This window comes from Falco cherrug, chromosome 12 (assembly GCF_023634085.1).
Source record: "Falco cherrug isolate bFalChe1 chromosome 12, bFalChe1.pri, whole genome shotgun sequence".
Classification (NCBI taxonomy): domain Eukaryota; kingdom Metazoa; phylum Chordata; class Aves; order Falconiformes; family Falconidae; genus Falco; species Falco cherrug.
The window spans coordinates 20,047,663-20,054,243 of NC_073708.1; positions in this window are offsets into that span (position 1 = coordinate 20,047,663).

Sequence of the window (6,581 nt, forward strand, 5' to 3'; positions counted from 1 at the left end):
GATGTGTTTGTTAGAGTGTACAGAGGTCATAATTTGTCTGTCTGCTGTGGATAGTCTAGAATGTGTGCTTTGCTAAGTTGCTTTGTTAAGGGAGAAACTAGCTACGTAGAAAAGGTAATATGGACAACTATTTCATGAAAAGGTGTTTGGCCCTAAAATCAGTGCTGATTGGATAATGAACAAGTGAAATACATGATGCCACAAAGTTATTCTTCTAATGTAATATTTGATGGTGCAAATAAGTGGGATTCAAAGCTGATATCACCCTCTAAGATTTCCTAACACCCTTTTTTCTTCTTAAATTAGAAAAAAAAAAAAAAAAAATCCTCCCCTCCCTTTTTTGTTTTCCCCCACTTGCCACCTCATGACTTGTAACAGTCTGAATACATTTTAAACACACTGTATATGAAAATAGAAATTGCTGGCCAGCTGAGACCGTGTAGACTGAATTTCAGCCTGAAGTAAATGTGACAGCTGAGTTATTGCAGACAGTGTTATAATAACAACATTACCACCCTGACTGGATACATACATGGAATATTCTTTACATGGGAACTTATCTGCAATTCAGAAAACTCAGCTTGAACTTTAAGCACCAGTGGAATGGATTACAGCTTCACAGTGACATGCTGGAGCAGGTTTTCAGTGGTTCAGGCAACCTCTTGCTTAACCTGCTTTAAGACTTAAAGGAGACTGTTTCTGGAGAGGTCACTCCTCTGTTTGATATTATAAAAATCACCCTTGCCTGTGATTATCTGAAAAGATGCTTTTTGCCTTCAGAATGTAGCTCACCGAACTAAATGGAGCAAATGCACTGACTCTCATAAGTTCCTGGAGAAGAAGCCCAAACTACCTTTTAAAAAGTCATCTTTCTCTCTCACGCATATACTTGCACAGCAGGCAACATACTTCCAATTACACATGTTGAAAGGAGTACTTTATTACAGTAAAAGAATACATTTCCAGAAAATGGACTGAATTTGATAGTCATGCTTCTAATACTGCCCTGTTGTCCCTTCCCTCCCAACCTTTCTACCACTGGTTGTGAAAGCATATTTCTGTGTGACTGAAAAACTATTATGTCCTTTTTGGTCCTTCACCTCACAGAATGAGGAATTTTAGGCAAAGAGAGTCATTCAACTGATGCAGGGAGCCTTTTGTAACATCCTTAATTGTAGCTAAACTGAGAGAGAGGTTCCTGAATTCAGATGACTTAAAATTGTTTTATGCTTCCCCTTCTCTAGAAATATAAGAGCCTTTATCATGTTGAAACATTGTTGGAGAGAATTACGCGGGATTTTCTCTCATTGCGTAGCAACATCTCTATTTCAAGACCAATGCATATTATTATAGTCATTTTATGCAAAGAGAACTGCATACTGCTTTGTCTTTTTGTTTTTTGGTGGTTTTTTTTGTTTTGTCGGTTTGGTTTTTGGTGGATTTTTTTTTAGCAGTCCTTATTGATTTACAGTATTCCATTCACAAAACTCAGCTCTTTCTATCATGTGGAAGTGTGAAGATGCAACCTCTTTGAACAGTCTGTATAATGTCTTATAATTCATTATTGTGGAATTTGTGTGAAACTCATGGTGAAACTTTGAATAGACTGTTGGCATTAATGTGGATGTTACTTTTGGTGTCATAACTTTGACTGTTATACTTGCTGCATGGGTTACATAGGTCTTACACTCAAGTTGCATGAAAATACAAGCCGCTTCTCATTAGAGCAAATGTCACTCCTTCCAGAGAGGTTGGTAGTATTACATGTTCGAAAGAGAGAAAAGTGTTGGACCTTCATATATACAAAAAAAGGCTCTGTGTGGAAATGACCAAACTTTTTTATTTACCATAACCATATTCTTCCTTTTGGAAAATAGGAACAAATATCCAGGGGCTGGCATTTAAGTCAGAACTGCCTCCAGGCAGGTCTGACTCGCAAACTGAGCCTGTGCTACTGTCACAAACAGCGCATCGCAGGAAATCACTAACACTAATGCTGACCAAAACATTTGTGTCTTTCCAATATTTTCAGTACAATTGCTTGAAAGAACTCATGTGGTATTAAAAAAAGTTTCCAGTGTACAGTAATTCACTATGAAAAATCACTTTGTCCATACAATAGGGTTCTCTGTCTATTCACACGTTATTAGGAGCTCTTTGTGTAACTGTTTGGGTAGTAACATTGCCTGAACCAAGTAACAATAGTTTCCAGGAGAAAGTTCTCTGTGGTTAACTATAAAATACGGCAGACCAGTTGTTGGGAGAGATGAACACGAAACAAGCTAGAGGAAGCCAAAATCTCAGATCATTTTGAAATATTTTCTTCCTCTGTTGTCTGCAACAAATGACTTCTTACCTGAACCCAATTTCTAATGTTTTTTGAAAATCATGTGATATGACTATAGTATTATCATGTTATAACGACCTTCTTATCCTTTTTTCTTCTCGATGCTGAGGATGACAGTTATGGTTAGAGTTGAAGTCAACTCGTATTTTCATGTTAATATCCTGTTTGCTAATTAGCTTAGGATTCTCTCTGTGGATTTTCATGATAAATCTTTTAAAAATTATTTTAGCAAAAATAATTGTTTCTAAAAGAAGGAATTAAAGGGAAATGTTCTTATGTTTAAAAATCTGCAGCCTTTTCTGGAGGAGTCTATGCATTTCCATGCTTTTTAACACCACCTGGCAGAATGGTTCACAATACAAAACACATCTTTTGCTGCCCAACTGAAAGACCTTCTAAAGCTGATTGTGCTAAAAGCAAAAAACCCACAGTTTGAAAGTAGCTGAAGGAGCTGGAGGTAAATTCCTCAAAGACTTACTCTGGTATGGATCACACTGGTCAGTACCAGGCTTTGAGTGTGTGAAAACACTGCAGATTGTAGCAGCTGGGTCCTCACTTCTCAGCATCTGTTGAGGCACTAGGAACAGTCGCTTCAGGTGATGTAGGGATGACAGCAGATGATGAAGTTTCATTGGCTTGATAAGTTACCATTCATCAGACAAATGAATTCATTGTGTGTTTGTCCTCCTACCACTGCAAATGGAAGGTGACCAGTTACGAAAGTGAAAATCAGCTGAGGAGTTGTAATTTATGAAGGATTTTAATTTAATCACTTATACCCCCAATAGCTGACTGCCTTCCACGCTTTCCAGTTTCTTACTGATGGGAAGGAGATTAACTGGGTTGGATACAAAGAAGTGGTAAGACTTAAATAGGAAGGAGTGGAACAAAGGTAGTATGATATGATCAGTTGCTGAGTTTGAGCTGTATTTCATGATATTTTGAAGGAATGACATATACTCAGCTATAAATGATCTATGTGAGGAGTTCCAAATGGGTAGTATGAGATCCTGTGCTGCAGCCTCTGCAAAGCATTGTGTTTCACATCAGGCATCTAAAATAAATTCCTCTGTGCCTTGTTTTACTACCTATAAAATGGTAGTACTAACTCATTTCATCAAGACATTGAGGGAAGTGTAAAGAACTTAAAGTGGTGGAAAGAACTAAAATGTTGATGATAAAAGTAAATTAGTGACGTTTAGTTAACCCATAGTCCTAACATGGAACTATAACAATGAAAAAGAAAAAAAAAAGTAGAATATCCCCTTTTCTAAATGAATATAAATTATGCTAAACCTGGGGTCAGGAATTCTTAGGAAAACAGTATGTGTTTAGATAATTAAAAGCAGGATTATAATGCTTATACACAAAATAGATGAATCCAAATTACTTCTGGTATCTCCTATTTTTGAATGCTTGATTTGCGAAACAATGTCTTGCTAACATACAGTGTTTGCCAATAGTGTACGAAGGGAAGAACAGTGTGTACTGAAACATGCAATATGGGCTTCCTCAAGATTTACAGGAGTGATGTTTTTTATACCACAGCAGTTTTTAATTTATTGTAAAAAGCACCCTGACTTAAAGGCTTTCTAAGTGACCTTGATGATACACTGCACCTTTTGAGCCACAAAGCTTAATTTAAAGATGTGCAGGTGTTAGGTCAAAAGATTATAATGTAATGTAATACTGTGCTTAATGGATGAGTCTTGGGGTAAGTTTTATACTAAAGCAACGTAGGTAGAAGAAACATTTTTTTAAAAAACAATGACATTAAATTTGTATCTAACTCATTCTAGTAGCAAGCCATTTGTCAGATGTGCTTTTGTTGTGAACATTACAAGAAACAACTGCAAAAAAAAAAACCATTATCTGGTGGTGGTCCGTTTTTATTTGGGTTTTTTGTTTGTTGTTTTGTGTTGGTTTTTTTTTTAATTTCAAATATTGGTTTACTGTAATCCAGTTCCCTGTGGAACTACCACAGAGGATCATCAACTTAAGCAATATAGCACCTATTTGTTTCTGAGGTAACACTAAATCATCATCTTATTCTATGCACGTATGTGCTGAACCCAATTTGTATCATTATTCTCCCCTTTTTTTCCCTGCCATGGAACAGCTCCCCAACAAAAGGCAGTGGTAAATACCAGCCAAAATGCAACTTCCCGTCATTAACAAAAAGGTGCATTTGGCAAGCTCTGAGCTCATTTCAAATTCACTTTAATTTATTGGAGTTACACTATGATCACTGCAGAGGTAATACACTTGGGAGCATTAGTACACAGACAAATTATAATCTCTTGTGCATGCTTTTACTCCAGTTACATGTGACTAGAATTAAATGGCAAATTTCACTACAAATCAATTACTACACAATTGTATTTTGTAAGTGGTCTTCAGTCAAAAAATATTGATTTTCTTTCTAAATTGTGCTTTTTTACTGATTCAGCCATGGAACTCCATTCAGAGAAAAATAAATGATAAAATTATACATATTGAAAGAAGCATTATTTTAAGACTGCTGAAAAGTGGATTAAAGTATTTATCTTGGGATTAGCAGTATAGTTTTCAGGACTCTCATGGGTTTAGTTAAATACTTGATATAACTGATCCATAAATTTAAATTCCCTACTGGTTCTAATAAATCATAACCATAAAAATACACTTTTGAAAATAGTAACCTACTTTGTATCAAAATTATCTCTATTCAAATTGAATGAGAAAAAGCAAACCTAAATACACTTGGGGGACTGTTATGGCTAGAAATATTTGCTAAGTCACAGGATTAGGAAGTATATTGTGATTTAAATGATCAGCCATAATTAATGAAAAAAAGTGTTTAGGAGACTCCGTATTCAGAATGTATCTAGCAGAACCTATCTTCTTCTCGGGTCCCTAAACAGTAGTTTCCCTTTTTTCTGTATATATTCACCATCAGTTTTGGGGGGTTCTGTGCATAAATAATTTTTGGCTGGCTATATGTTCAGAACAAAGCAAAATAATTCTTCTTAAAGTTTTACGTAATATACTTGAGTAATTCTTTTCTACCTATAGATATTCTGCAGTCAGAATTGTTTGTTAGACAAATGATAGATTTCAAGCTTTTAGTAGAGATGCGCCAACTGAGCACATTCAAGTAAGGAGTGTTGCAAATGTAAATGCATGTGCTCAGTAATACAAAGGTTAAATAGTCCCACTGTTTTTTGTGGGAGTATTCACATACTCATGGTTGAGCACATGGGGCACTATCATAAGGACTATGACCAAATTTTTGTTCGGCAAGGAGACCAAGGTTCAGAATAAGTAATAACAAAATGCAGAAATCTGTGCTACAAGATGTTGCTCCCCATGTGGTAGGAGTTATGTAGGCACAGGATTCAGATCTTCATTCTTTGGTGCCATTTAAACTGGAAAGCAGGAACTTCTGTCTTTTTAACCATCGCAGAGTAAAACCACAGGAGGTGGGAAGGCAGAGAATTAAGAACTTCAAACCTAAGCCAAAAAAATTAGGCATTAAAAACTTTGTTGTGTCCCTGTCTTAATTAATTTTGTACAAAAATACATTTAAGAAATGAAGCATAAATACATCCTGTGCAAAAAGTCATTATTGGATAACATAACTGTAGTTATTCCCTATGGTGGGCTGACCTTGGCTGGGTATCAGGTGCCCATTGAAGCCGCTCTGTCTCTCCCCTACTTGACTGGACAGGGGTTGGTGGGGTGGGGTCGTGGGGTGGAGAAAATATAATGAAAGTTTCACGGGCTGAGATAAGGACAGGGAGAGATCACTCACCAATTACCACTGTGAGCAAAACAGACTCAGCTTGGGGAGAATTAATTTAATTTGTGATCAATCAAATCAGAGTAGGATAATGAGAAATAAAACCAAATCTCAGGAACACCTTTCCCCCACCCCTCCCTTCTTCCTAGGCTCAGCTCTGCTCCCAATTTTCTCTACCTCCTCCCCCACAGCAGCACAGGGGGACGCGGAATGGGGGTTGCAGGCGGTTCATTACACCTTGTCTCTGCCGCTTTATCCTCCGCAGTGGGAGGACTCCTCACACTCTTCCCTTGCTCCAGCATGGGCCTCTTCCTTGGGAGACAGTACACAAATATCTCCAACAAGGGTCCCTCCCATGGGGTGCAGTCCTTCAGGATCTGACTGCTCCAGCATGAGTCCCCCATGGGGTCACAAGTCCTGCCAGCAAACCTGCTCCAGGCTAGGCTCCTCTGT